Source organism: Anomalospiza imberbis, chromosome 16, assembly GCF_031753505.1.
Source record: "Anomalospiza imberbis isolate Cuckoo-Finch-1a 21T00152 chromosome 16, ASM3175350v1, whole genome shotgun sequence".
In the NCBI taxonomy this organism is placed as follows: Eukaryota; Metazoa; Chordata; class Aves; order Passeriformes; family Viduidae; genus Anomalospiza; species Anomalospiza imberbis.
In genome coordinates, this window is record NC_089696.1 from 6,061,472 (window position 1) to 6,076,820 (window position 15,349).

A 15,349-nucleotide genomic window follows, 5' to 3' on the forward strand; every position below is an offset into this window, starting at 1 on the left:
ACCATTTAATTTATTCATAGGAAAGCAGCCTGTGAGTCCAAGAACAGTATCACACATTGCCTGACTTCCCAGGCAATTCATAAATACTTAGAGACCATTCATCCTGTATTTGACCCAAGGTAGGTAAAAATTGGCCTGGGTGATAAATCATGCAGTAATTTGAAACACAAACTGCTTTTGGCTTCTGTGAAGTCATAGGAGCTCCCTGAAATGAGGTCTTATCCAGGAGGCTGCAAAGCAGTGACCCATAAGAAAACCTAATGGGTTTCAGTCTCTCCTTACAGCCTTCCCAGCCTGCCCACACCAAGACATGTCAGATGCAGAACCAGGTTTACAAAAACAATGCAGGACATAGAGCCATGTGTCTCAGCATGGTGTTTACCATACTGCCCTAAAAATACCTGCATGAGTTTGTCTGATAGAGCAGGAATTTGCAATTTCTACAAATTTATGGACTGTTTTTCCTTTCAGGATGCTGCTTTCTTTGTTGCCCAAATGTATTCACCCTCTAGACCTTACAGTCTTCTCATTTCAGCCCCTTTGTACTCTTTTTCCTGTCCCATCCTCCTCAGCAATTTCTCTTTTTCCCCTGTTATTTGTATCCCTCTTATTTAAATCCATGTGAAAATAGCGTGGAACCAATATGTTTGCCTAAAACTATTTGCTACAAATATACCAAAAGGATCATATTCCCGTTCCATCTCTTCCCTTGAGGAAATGTAGTCATTAATTTGATTTCCAGCTTTCATTTTTTTTAAAGGGAACAAATAACAATTATTGTTTACTTTGAAGTGTGATCTTTAGCATGAATAATTCCCCAGAAGAAACATCTGCTTTACAGATGAGTTGTGACAGCAGACAATATGCTTCCATATTTTGTATATTCACATTTGAGTGGCAAGAGTTGGGACTGAGACTGACTTTCCAGCTTCCCACTGCAGTCCCAAGGGGCCAAGATCACTTTTCAGAAGTGTTTCTTGGCCTTTTGGGGTATTTTTTTAAGGTTGGCCCTGACACAGTATCTTTGTGCCTCAAGTGGTGCTTGTGCCCACATCAGCTACTAAATGTTACTTGGCTTTCTGGGTGTTGTCCAGCCCCAGAATGACCTGTCTGCATGTGCAGGGCCCCTGGACATCAATGTTTTGTCTTTCTTGCACTTCCTATTCAGCACGTGGCACAGGTTTCTGCCTGTGCCCAGCAAAGCTTGGCTGACAGCCCATCTCTCCAGCTTGTTAAAGCTACTGTCTGCACAGCAGAATGGTTTTTAGCAACAGCTGGACCCAGGCCAAAGCTTGTCATCTAAATTCAAGTTCAAACTTCTCCAAACTTTCAGGCCTTTTAGCATCCTTGGCTGACACTTTCTGAGCTGGCTGGTGGATTCAGATTGTTTTCACATCCTTACTAGTACACAATGCACTGCAAAATAAACATCAAGCAGGAAAAGATCGGGTGTGCTTAACTGGGAGCTCTTTATGCAAGCAAGGAAAGAACAATCTTTTTCCTCTGTATGTCAAATAGGTTGAAAAGCAGTAAACAGAAGATTCAAGACACATATCAAGAAAATTATTTCATGGAAAGGGATATGAAAGGAATAGTTTACCTGGAGGCAGAGTGGTCTCCATCAGTGGGGATCTCTGAAGACAGATTAGACAGACAGCTGTCAGGACTGGTACAGTTGTCCAATTTGGACAAGGAGGATTGGGTGGCTTCTCAAGCCTGGAATTCTCTGATTTTATCTTTCCTACCAGCTGCTTACTCTGTGCTGGCTCTGGAGGGAGAAGTTTGTGATGGAGGCATCTTCCTGCAAAAAGCTCCACAACTTTCCTCCCTTTTGCTTTACCATAAATCCACTGCGGACCCTTGGAATCAGAGAATCATGGAATTTCTTGAGCTGGAAGGGCTCCACAAGGATCCTCAAAGTCCAGCTTCTGGCCCTGCACAGGACAGCTGTTCTATCTCATGGCTGAACAGACAAGGAAGGTTTGTCTTCATCTAGTGCAGAAGTGAGATTTGACCTGTGGCACTTAGAGCAGCCTCCCAGCCCCCAGGCCATGCAACCTTGCCATTGCATCCTGTCCCCTGAGAGGGGCCAGGCAGGGAAATTCAGATTTCAGTTTGAGAGAGAGGATAGATGGCATCTATCACATGCTTTTTCCTTTTCATTCATCCCCTTCTTCCAATTGCCAGCTCTGGCTGCTTTACTTAAGTACTGAGCTGAGCTTTGAGCTCGGCAGTTCTTAAACCACCTCCATGCAGAGTGTCACAGTTGGGAGTTTATACTCCTTATAAATCCATTTTCCCTGAGATTTCCCAGCATTCCACATATAACTGTCAGCAGCCACAGCACATTTCCAGCACAGTGCAGTGAAGGAGCCACTGAGCCCCACAGGCTTTGCTGGGAACAAGAGAAAACTGGAAAGTCCTCAGCTTCCATGGAATGGGAATGGGAGCTGGCAACACAAGCTGCTTCACCAGAAAATACCCAATATTTTAATACCTTTTACTTTTCTCCTCTCTGTTAATGAGAAGTGACTTTTTACATCATATTACTTACAAAATATAGCAGCATTTCATACAATATACACATGGACACTTACCTGGTATTAACAGAAAAGGAATTGCTATAGGAAATATTTCCTATTGCCCATAACAGAATGCAAATCTTCCAAATTTGTTTGGCTACATTTAATCTCATTAGAGACTAGGAAGAAAATTTAAATCTTAGTGATTTGTAAAATGTTCTACCAACACAGGCAATTGCAATACTACTTGAAAGAAACAAGAGAAATTAGAAAGCTGTTGAACATACAGACAAGAAAATGTCTTCTTTTTAATGTTCCCCATGATCCACAAAAGCCCATTTTCAATCCAAAGTTGCCACTGATGAGGTATTTCAGTATATTGAAATAGGATTGCTGGAAGGTATGTCATGGACATGAATGTTCTTTATTAAACTATGAAAACAATCCTCTCAGAAAACACAAGCAGCACAAGGAAAACACAAACCATGTTTATAACCTGACAGCAGAGCACTTTATGAGATTTATCTTTATGAGATTTTGAAATTCAAACAGCTAAGCTGTTGGGCTGTCTGAATATTTGATGTTACAGGCAGATGCTTCAGGAACAGATCTTCATCTTGTGTAGCTGGTGTAGCTCTACAGACTCTACACATTTATTTTCTAGCTGAGCTGTTTGCTTACAGAGGATTTGAAGATCTCAGAGGCTGGTAGAGAAGGTGACTAGCACTGTTCACATGCAAACAGAGTTATCTCCTATTGATTTCCCTGGGAACTGAATCAGAAACAGGCAACCCTCTCTGTCCATACGATCATCTCGTTATGAATCCATTGTGCAGGTTGTTCTTTTCTTCGGTTAATCTTATTTTTCTTATTTATTTAGTTATTTGGTACACACTCAAAATGGAAATGAAACTACACTGAAAATATTTTGTCTTTAACTGCTCACAAGGGGTTTGCACATGGTTAAAGTTAGCCCAAACTGCCCACTGGTGTTCACCCAGCAACAAAGACCTGACCCAAGGCTAAGGGAAATCACTGGAAATCTTCCTAATGCCTGTTGCAAGGTTCATATCTGGCTGTGTAGGAACTACACTATCCTCTGTGTCTTATCACATTCTGATCACAAGAGAAAGAAAAGGACAATCTCAGCTGATCAGGGCATGTTTGTATAAATATGCACATTTTGTATCCATATGTCCTTTTCAACCATATGTCCTTCATTTTTATCTGTAAAAGGAATTTAACTTTGTGTTTGCTATACATTTTGATAAAATCTAAGATGGAAAATTGCGGGGAATTAAATGTTCTTCAAGGACATTTGCAGTTTACAAGAAATAGAGAAACTGCTCTTGAAATGTAACTGAACCCAAGGTTTTGAGAGTGCTATAGATACAGTGAGCCAGAACAGCCTCCCAGAACCCAACGGCAGCAAAAACATCCATGACAAATTCTGCTGGGTCCTAGGGGAAAAATAGCACTTATAACTGATACAAAGTACTGGGACACTTCATGCCTTTAAGCAAAATAATCACTTAAAAACCAGAAGGAGCCTTCAGTGAGCTCAGCAATCACATCTTTACCAGTGATAAATCTAGTAAGAACTAGACTATCATTCAGGGTGTTCGGAACTCAAGGCACGACTGCCAAGTAATTGTGATGAGGAGCTGCATTTCAGTCCTTACACACTTACTTTATTGCTCTATCTACTCACTATGCAAGACCTACAAGGCTCATAGAATATATTGCCCATGATTTAAGATGTGCTGTACAAAACAGGACAGATAAGCTTCAGAGCCAGCTGGATAAAGAATTAGTGTAGACCAGCTCCAGTTTTATAAATGACAATACCATGGGAAGAACAGATCTGGGGTAATTAATTTCACCTTTTTGCGTTTCAGTTTTCTGATCTGTAAAATTGAAGGTAGTGATACTCATCTCTGCATTGCAGATCCCTGGCTCCTGGATGAGAACTGCCTTGGGACTGGTCAGCTTAGTCCAAATGTGAAGGTGTGCATCTGCTTCTTGCCCCTGCCAGGAAAACAAGGCATTTTTTTCCTTTGCTACAAAACAATTAAGCTACTTCTTCAGTTATAGTATGGAGCTTTGCAGCTCTTTTGGGATGTATTTGTTCAGTCTTTTTCTGGAGTGAAGGATATGACCAGTAGCTTTCAGGTATTGCAGTAATACCACCACAATGGTCTGTGGACAGCTGTGGGCCAATTTTTAAACAGCCAGCTCTAGTACTTATTGCAGGCTGACGAGGCACAGGGAGCTCAGCAACTCCATAGCACGTACATTTTATTTTGCCTTTTGAGCAGCTTCTGTCACTCACACTGAACTGCACGCAGCCTTGGCTTCAATTATCCAACCTAGCTAATTAACAGCACATTGCCGCGATTCTGAGCTACCCCATGGGAGCTGCAGACTAAAGATCATTAAAAACCTCTGGCTCGTGTTTTAAACAGAAACAGCAACTCTTCTCCCTCTCCTGGTCTTCCTAATTCTCTAAGGCAGTGTTTGAAAAATGTTTAAGTAAAACTGGTCACTTGGTAAATGGGGCATTCTCAAATTTATGAGCAGAATCTCAGATAAAACTGTCCCGGTAGTTTGTTACCAACTTTGAATTAATTCTCACAAACACAGTAACTTGCTTGTGGCAGCGACACATTTGGAAATACGGTCAGAGCTGACTTATAAAAGAGGTGATAGAAGTCTTTGCTAATGATTACATGCCACAACTGCTTCTGGCTCTTGTTCCCACAGCACATTTCCAGCAAAGCAAACGCAGACTCCGAGGAGCATAAGTTGGAAATCCTCCCGCCTCAGTGAGGCTGAACCTCTCAAGTAGGACAGGACTCTGCTGAGACCTCGTGCCTGGAAATGACTGTGGGCAATACTTTCAAAGAACCTTCAGAGATTAGCTTGTATAGTTAGAGTCTCTTAAGAGAGACGAAGTTAATTGCTGCAATCGCTTTATTTATGAATTTTAAAATTAATCCAGGCTTTTAACAAGTTTTCAAGGCATTTTATTTTATGGTTCCATGTCTTGAGCCCTAGAGAAAAGGATCTATTTTTAATTCCTGTCATTTAAGCCATGTTACAATCTGAATAATACAATTTAATCAGGCAATTGGTGGAAGTAATAGTTAACAAGTCACAGTAAATCCCAGCAGCATTTACTGAAAAACAAGTGATGCAACAAGCAAAGACAAGGTTAGTCAGGTAAACAAACATGACTTGAAATTAGCTTTGTTGGAGAGAAAAAGTGTTTCAGAAGAGTGAAATTACAGTGCTTTGTAAGAATTAAAGTGCAGTTTATCACAAAAGAGTGAACTGATTTTCTGTATTACTGGTAGCAGAACTTCATGAGGGACCAAATTCTGTACTCTAGCATCAAAGTTGTAATAAAAGTTTAAATGGCCATTCACCAGAGGTTTTACTACATTTACTATGTTAAAATTGGAAGAACTAGGAAGGTAAAGACCAAAAAATCTGAAAGGGTGACACATTTTGTGATTTTGAAAGCTGGAATGTATTGAAGGTTTAATAGCTTTTATTATTGTTGTCCTCTGCAAATACCTTCCTTCAATAACAGACTGATGTAATCAGTCTTTCCAATCAGTTCTAAAACAAAGCATCCACAGACATTAACACGCAAGCAAAATGCAAATGAGAGGTGCAAATGAGAGGCGCTGTGTGCATTGGTATCTTTCAGTGGGGCCTCCTTCCTCAAACATCACACACTTGTCTTTCCATGCAATGGCCCGGAATGAACCACCCTGAGTCAGCTGGAGCTCAGATCCATGCCTGACCTCTGCACCTGAATTTGCACACACAGCTCTTACAAAGAATATTGACCCTGTCGTTTGAGAACTTCATTCTTTGTGACACCTGCTGTTCTGAAGTTTTTAAGCTGTACCATACATTCAAATTAAATTATGGTAAAGAACAATGAGATGAGTGAGAGGAATAAGGGCAGAAAATTATTTAGAAAAGTGCTGGCACATGTGGCAAGGGACCACCAGCAAGGTCCTTGGTGGGGTGGGGGACAGGGACAAGGGAAGAAGAGTAGCAGCCCCGTGCTCAGAAAAGGGAATGTGCTGCAGGTCAAGGGAATTTGCCAGTGTCAAGTGGGATTCAGAGACTGCCTCTGTGTGAGGCAAATCCCTGTAGATAGGAAGAACTGGGTGGCATTTTTAAGGTGAGATTAAGGTATGTGAAAGAGGTGACAAGATAGGAAGCCACAGAGGACTGAGAATATGTAAGTGGAAGATAAGATCAGAGCTGCAAGGAAGATAATTTGAGCTGGGGAGATGAAAAGCACAGAGCTGACAACTGGCTCTCACTTCATTCTGTGCTTAAAATTAAATCCATGCTTAAGTGCCTCAGTGAACTGAGGCTGCTGGAAAGGTAATCTTTTAAGTAACCAGTAAGGAACACTGAACTCCCTTTTATTGTATATACACACAGTCCCACAAGGATAAAGAAACTAACATTTCTTTCCAAGACTGATTTTATTCTGCTCTTGGATATTTCAGTGAAGTTGTTACAGCTGTCCTGCCCAAGTCACAGAAAAAGGGAAGCCAACAAAAGAGCCAGGGCTTTAACATGCAAAGGGCTTTAGCAGACACAGAAATAAGTCCTGACTGTCAAAGAAAGGGCAACTTTTGATGATTCCTATGCTCACCTCAAGGTAAGCCTCAGAAGCCATGATTCTTCATGTAGGAAGATGAGATGCTCTTTCACTGCAACTAAATATTTTTAATGTTTTCTCCTTTTCTTTTATATTTTCCAGACACTATTCATTATGTTTTGATAGCCTCAGATGTTGTTTTCAGCATATCACATCCTGTTCACATCAGAACAAGAATGAAAAGAAAGTCACACGTGGAAGAGATGCTGTATAAAAAGTCAAAAGTGACTAGTCAATTAAATGGTATCCAGATAAGAAAGCAATTTGAGTGGCAACTCTTGCTCTGCCCCAGCCTTTCAGAGATGATACAGATTTAGTAGAAGGAGGAATTTAGCCAAGACAAATACATACCTCTGAAGCATAGGATGAGGATATATTACAGGTGGCACAGGACCAGAATCACACAGGGAGCCTGCACACACCCAGCCCTGGCTGTGCCACTCACAGACCACAGGGCTGGTCCTTCTGGGCTCACCAGCCTTGTTTTGGGGACAGCCTAGTGATATATTGTATTTAGACACTGTTCCTTGCAGCACAGCTTCCCAGAGCATCTCAGGACAGGCTCTTTAGTAGGTGTCAGGAACAGGCAAGAGCAATAATTCCCTTTTCTCACAGCCACCACATGCCCAAGCCTCACATGTCCCTTGCAAGGCAGCTGTCCCCATCCTCGCCAGCACAGGGGACCCAGTGCCAACTCTGGCACTGATTGCTGGGCACTGGTCCTCACTGTGCTCCCTGAGCAGGTGACTGCTTGGGGCCCACCTGTCCCAAACACTGACGGGGGTATTTCTGTGCTATTTGGAAACAGCTCTGTTAATTCTCTCCCCAGAGATATCACTCCAATTACCTACTTTCTGCCTCTTTCTGCCTGACCTCCAGTCTTAAGCAAATCAATGATTTATTCAAATCTTTTTGCATCCCCACTGAGGGTATTTATAGATTAACCTGCTATCGTGTTCAGAGTACTTGGGTTGATTTATAAAGATGCCTACAAAATAAATGACCTTGCAGATGGACAAGTCTTTAAACACATTTTCATATAGGAAAGAAATGAATTGTGGTCCTTTAGAAAACACAGCAGTAAAACTCCAATCAAAAGAAATAATGGAGGATAAAATAAGAAACCCACTTACCAGAAATCTAAGATTAGCAGAAGATTTACTTTTGTAGATTAAAAATGTAGATGAAGCTTTGAATTCTAGGCTTTCTAAACTGTAAGGCTTTGTGATGTGAGCAAAAAAGGGATTTTTGAAAACCTTTCAAGATCTGAGACAACCAGAAAGAGAGAGCTTATTTGTTCACTTAATGGAAGGTCTCACTCAAATTAGACAGGTTGATTCTCAGAGCCACCATTTTCTGCAAAGATGAAAAAAATAGAGAAATGCCAAAATGAGTGTGATTTCAGGGAACTGACTACCATAACATCTCTGAGTTCTTATGAATGACAGCACTGTAGAACTGGCATTTCATGTGCTTCAGCAAAGTATGCTACATTTCTATTTAGAGCCCCTATAGAAGTTAGTGATGGAGGAAAAGATCCAGAAACTATTCCCAGTCCACCCCGACTCCCTTCAGAATGAATATATCAGAGCACAAAATCAGGTTTTAGAAATGAGCTGAAGTGAATAGGATTGCATGGGCAGAATGTCAAAATGTTTCTGATGATTCACTCACTAACTTTGCACAGAGAGGAGGGACCAAACCACACCACTCAGATCCCCACTCAAATTTCCCCTAAGTCTGAAAATTAGTTTCTCTCAACTCCAGTGTACAGTGTGCACTCTCTTCCCTTTAATGGCCTGCAATTATTGTCAGGTAAATAGCATAAACACCAAAATCCCCTTCCCTCCTGCTGGAAATTGCCATAGCTTCCCACCCCCACTTTCTTAACCCACATATGTCCATTGACTGTTTCCTTATATACTGAGGGTAGGATCAGTCCCAGAGGCAGCTTTTGGCTCATCTGAATGCATTAGCCTCTCTTAGGGCCCTTAATCAGTCTGAAACCTGGTGAAACACCAGGGAAGGAAGAGCAGAAGCAGGACTCAGACCTCTCCTGTTATTTTTTACTGATACTCTCTATAGTGTCAGAAATTAAGCACAAGGAATTTGGAGCCAGGGCAGCTTTATCTGGGCTGTCCATGGGCCAATCCTGTTCTGGACTTTAACAGCCCTAACAGTGTGCTTAGTACCCAACATATTGAAATGCATCTGTTCTTGTGCAGTGAAGCCATAGTAACCATTTCCTCCTCTCAGTGGGAGACGGGAGGGTTGAGCATTTTTGGAAGTCAAGCAGCTGCTTTAAGGAATCTGATCTACATTGGGAGTGAGGGGTGAGAGAAGGAGAGAAACCAGCAGAGATAAAAGGAGGCATTGCTGGGTTTGCCTTTGCAGTAACTCCTGCAGCTCTCCATGACCCACATGCAGAGGTTGCCCTTTGTGAGAGCAACATTCTCTGGCAGTGCCTGCTCACAACATCCCTTCTTAAAGAGAGACAAATCCTTAGCCCTTATGAAAGAAACTCTCCCACTCTGCACTGGGGCACCCTTCTCAGTCAGGTGTTTCACAGGAGACACTGATGGCATTCAAGCTATGGGTCCCTGGACTGTTGCTTTCTGGGGCTGTCCCAGCCTGGCTCAGTTTCCTGATTTTGTCTTCCTAGAGTGCTCTGCAGAAAACTTGAGATTGAAGGTTTCTATTAAAAGCAGCTCTCTTCAGTTCAGTTTATAGCTCTGTTGCCATTTATTTTGCTAAGAACTCATGTTTGGAACAATCAGGAAGTCTGCTGTGGCTTGATATAAGAAGATACTTCTCAAAACAAAGTCCCTACAACAGATAGGACTGAAATACCAAAATATTCAAATATTTATGTGTGTAAGTAATGAGCAATATAAAATGTCTTATATTCTTCTCCTATAGCACCTGAACCACTGGAAGAGATTAAACAGAAGCCAGAGAATTTAAACCAGCAATGAAATCTTTCATCAAAAATAGATATCAAATAGACAGTCAGTAGGTTCTTTATATTGGTGGACCACAAACTAATTATTGACCCAAAACAATGCTTGGTGGATAAAAGCTCTCTTTCCTATCTCCTCAGAACACCTAACAGTTTCAGAACACTTTCCAGTTAAACACTGCTGTCTGAATTAGTGTGGTTACTAATATAAAAATTCATGCATGGTGATGGAAGCTACCCACAAAGAGATTAAGGGTAAGGAAACACTGGAGGAAGCATCCAGAATCTCACAAAATTATACTCAGCTTCCTGGGAAATACTTTGTAATATGGGCTTAGGGATACTCCTGTCTCTGTGCCATCTCTTCACAAATTCTCTGTTCAGATTTCCCAAATTCACATTTGCTCCCTCATCTTGAGGGAGTAAACAGAGACCTCCTTAAGTGCACTAAGACACCACTACACAGACTACTACATTCTAAACTAAAATTTGAGGTATATTAGTAGGCATTTTTTAAAACTATACAGCTCTGTCAGAGCCCAGATACTCCACCATTAGCCACTCACAACACCAAGAGAGTGCACATTAGACCCAGCTGTGGGTTTAAATGTGTATAATGCATCTCAGTCCATGTTTTTAACTTGTAAATGAGTACATTGAAGAAAATGTCTCTGTCACATTCCTTGGCAAGAACATTCTTGAATAAGTTCGATTTTGAGAATGACAGAAAGTCTCCAACACGGTGTCTTAAAGTATAACCATTCCCTGATACTTATTGAATAACTTAGAAATATCAATCCTTTATCCTAAATCTGCAGACTGAAGGAGTGTTTTCATAATGACCAGCACCTGGCAGTTCCATTTAATTGCAGGTTGGGTACCTTGGAAGAAGAAAACCCCTTGCTGACTTGCAAGCTTGTAAAATTCATGTTCCAAATAGCTCTAAAAGCTTGTAAGCTCAGGGCAGATATAATTAATGCAGCAAGTTTAGCTGGAGCATCAGTGTGGCTGCACAGATAAATTGATTGTTTGGGACAAGTGAGGAGGACCAAAGGTTGGGTCTGTCCCTGGCTTTGCAGGGAGGAGCTGCTCCCTCAGCATGCACAGGCTGTGACACCACCACACCCAGCCCATGCAGAACCCACAGACAGGGCTCCTGCTGGTGGCACATCATAATGTACTTACTTGTCTGTTTGATGCCTCAGGTTTTAGCTTTTGTATTTTTCACATTCTGCGCTGCTTTAGTGTGCAGTTCTGAGCTCCATATTATGGGATGGTGAGCTCTCTTCACAGAGTAGGGAGACAAAACAATTCATTTTCTAGCTTGGGACCAAGGACAAATGATCCAAATCTCAGGCCCAAGAGCACAAACAACGTGGGCTGAAGAGAGAAAAACAAGAAGGATGGGATTTCATAAGCTAAAGCTGTAGCTGGACAATTAACCCCAATATGCAAATGCAGCAGAACTTATGAAATCTCCTGACTGGTCAAGCGTTTTGTGAGCATTTTGGTTCACCTGGGGTGTAGCCCTGGCTGGGCTCTTGTGCTGCCCAAGGTGGATCCATTGAGGCCCTCTAATAAATCCCTATTTTATTCTTTAACACCATCTAGTCTCTGTTCTTGGTCAGCGTTCACAAGGCATAATGTTTAGCATCAGACAAATCAGACTCTTCATCCTTCTCTGACCACAGGAATATTTAAAAGCAGCTCTGTGGAGAGCTAAAGCCTAAACCATGCTGAAAGTGATTAAACTGACATTTTTTTAGTCTATAACTATTTAAAACCTGGGAAAGTCTGTAGCCCAAAAGCTGTACTTGGTGTGGTTTCCCTGAAAACTCGGTCAATCAACAAAAGAGCTGTATTAAAAACCAGCAGAGAGAACCACACTACAGGAGCCTTGTCTTCTTAGCCCCCTAGCAGTTACTTTTGGCCATCACAAGGGACCAACCAGTTCAGTGTCAGCCAAACCTCACTCTCAGCTAATACACTGGACACAGATTCTGGTTCTGCTCTCAGCATCAGATGAATTTTTTGAACTAATTTTCCACCTCAGAGGAAAAAATAAAAGAAAGTAAGGAATAGACGTATATTTAAGACAAAGGAGATCTGAGACAAAGATATCAAGTAAAAGTTTAACACCTGTAAATATCCAATCATCTTTCATTTGAAACCTTCATTAAACTTGAAATTCTGGAGATTCCATTAAGGGTACAAGCAAGATGCTGGATGGTAAAACAGGAATCATGCATACCTCAGTCCTAAATTGCCATGTAGTATAAAATCCTCATCAAGCCCATTTTCCCTTCACATCTAAATACATCAATGGAAGTATCTAATTTACCACTTCCAAAGAAATCAAGCTCTATACCAAAGACTCCTTTAAGCTCAATAGTGAGCGTCAGGCACAGCCAGCATAGAATACTATGGATAAATCACCTCTGATATATACAATAAGTGAGCTTTATGCAAGGAAAATTGGAGAACTGTTTATTGGATAAAAAGATATATTCATTTTAATTCAATTCAAGTATTTCTGTTGCCATTGTAGATGAGTTAGAGAAAAAAGCATATAGCTTTGTTAATTTACTTCCTCATTTGAGCAACTTTCTACATTATTTTCTCCTTCATATAGATTTCTCCCTCATTTCATAGCTTTTTTCATTCTTTTACATCTCCTAATTCAGCAAACATACCTAAGTGGTCCTCAACAATATGACACCTTATGATTCTTGCAACAATTTTGAGCACATCCTTATGTGCAAGCATTTTAAAACTCTTTCTTCCAGTTTGCATTGCTTTGGATCTGCCTGCTATGTTTCCATTTACCATCCAAAGAGATGACTTTGCTGTCTAAATCCTGCAGGATCCCTCATCCTCCACATTCCAACTCAGCCCAGCTACAGCATGTTTATCTGTTTTCAAGGGGCTGCATTCTTATTTCTACTCACTGAGCAGCCAGCAGGGTGTGCATGATATTCCTGTTCCCTACAAAGTTTTAATTTTCTATTTTCACCCATTAACACTATTTCTGTAACATTTACAGCCTCTGTGTTTTCTTTACAGAAGTGGTCATGGTCTATTATTAAGCTTTTCATTAGAACTGAATACCTAAACTAATAAAAGCCAGGGACTGTCAAAACATTACATGCTACCATGTTTAAAATATAACACTAAAATGTAATTGCCTTCACACTGTTCTTCCCCCAAATGATTCTTCATGCCAGGATAGCTTTTACCCATAACATGATCAAAATCTAAAATCAAACATTTTTAAAATTCAGGAACTCAAATAATTCAATTAACCCATTTCATAAATACTATTAAGTATGAAAAGCTGCTCAAGATTTCAATTCTCAGACATTAGAAAATTATATATAAATCAAAGTACACAAGTCTTTTTTCCACTGCTCATTGCCCCTTAACTTCAAGTTTCTTCAATATCTCCACGTTTTCAGCTGCTCCTGCATGTTCAGAACAGGCTGCAGTTAGAGTTTCACACAGATCTCCTGGATCTCACTTGATGGCAGATGTTTTCAGCCTTTCACATTGTGTTAATGTTCTCAGGTGTAGACCCATCTTTGAGTACAAGGTTTTCAGAGTTGTTTCCCCCCCTCTCTCTGGAGATCTTCTGCTTGGCTTGTAATTCACAGAAACCTGACAGATTTCTATTTTAACAACCTCCATTAAGATTTTTGCATCTTGCTAGACTATCTGTGAAATGATGAAGCACAGAATGAAGAATTATGGAATAGAAAGGACCTCCAAAAGTACCTAGGTCCTTCCCAATTCCAAATCAACTCTAACTAGCCATTCCCAACAGAAATTTGTCTTGCCTTTCTTCTTTAAAAGGAACTGTAATCTCTTCCAGAAAATACTTCCCTGTTTCAATATCATCACTGAAAGACAGACAGTCTTATTATCCAACCTGAATTTCTAGCCTAATTTTTAGGGCTAACCTTGAGCAATGCAGGTGTACCCACAAGTTCTGGCATTTGATTTCTCATAAGGAAGGCTGTGCACTGTGTCTTGGTAGAGAGCCTATAGGAGCAGGAGCACCCAGGAAGAGGCTGTAGGATGTCCCTCTCAGGGATTTGTTTCATACATATCACACCCACATTAAGGACTCACTACAATAAAAGGGAACATTTCAAACAGGTAAGAGTGATAGGATAGATTCACTTCAGCAAAGTCACACTTTGATAATGGCTCTAAGGCTTTTTATCACAGAAGGAACTTCATCCTCATGGCATTAAAAAAAAAAAAAAAACAAACAACCATGGGACTGTAAGAAAATGAAACATGAAAGAATGACAAGAAGAATGTGTGAGAAAGCCCCTGCTCATCAGGCAGCAAGCTGAACCACAAATAAACACATCTCTGGCACTCCCAGGTATTTATGGGGCAATAGCTTCACACAGCTCAACGCATCACATTTAGTTAGAAATGATAACATTAAACCACACAGATTTGCTACCTAAAAAAATATTGCTCCTGAGCAGTTTTGTCTAATATTGTGCATTTAAGGTGACATACAGCATGGATAAAAACAGCAGACAAAGCAGGATGAGGATCACACCCACAGTACACTCTCTGTGTGTGTGTGAAAGATGTGCAGCAAAAGTGTGAATTTCTGGCAAATCTGGCCTGTCAGTAAAATGATACAACAGAGACGTGAGAGGATCTGATGTAAACCACTCAAGAGATAGGAAAGACTCATACTGGAGGTTTTGACAGCATTAAGTCCTTACCTGTCTGAGGTTCCCCAAAGCTTAAAACAACAGGATAGCACAGGGTCCACTCCAAGAGCCAAGGAAAAAAATTAGAACACCATTTTCTCTGAAGTGTTTCTGCCCTCGGTTTACAGCCACTGTTACTGTGAATACCCAGGTACAGCCCTTTCCTGGTGGGGACAGTGCCTGCTGAGACTGCCCAGGCTCTGCCCTGAGTCAGCTCCTCTGGCAGCCCCTCACATCCTCAGTGCTCTGGTCCCCTGTCCTTCCTCCCCCTGCTCCTATTCCACCACCCAGCACTCACATCCAGGCTCTGCAGTACCGCATACAGACCCAGTCCTGCCAGGTCAGCCCTCAGAGGGTTAAATTTGGGCTCTTCAGCAGTTCTTTCATCACCTTTTCCTGCTCCCACTTTCTCCACTGCTCAGCAGCCCTTCATGCTGTG

At 41.2% G+C, this 15,349-nt stretch overlaps 1 long non-coding RNA gene across 1 annotated transcript; it reads right to left on the reverse strand.

The window, feature by feature from the left end:
* Positions 1-4,404: 4,404 nt before the first annotated feature.
* LOC137483551 (uncharacterized) lies at positions 4,405-9,754 on the reverse strand. Its single transcript, XR_011004518.1, has 2 exons — positions 8,349-9,754; positions 4,405-4,550 (listed from the first exon to the last, which is right to left on the reverse strand). It is a non-coding gene; the product is annotated as an uncharacterized lncRNA (long non-coding RNA).
* Positions 9,755-15,349: the final 5,595 nt, after the last annotated feature.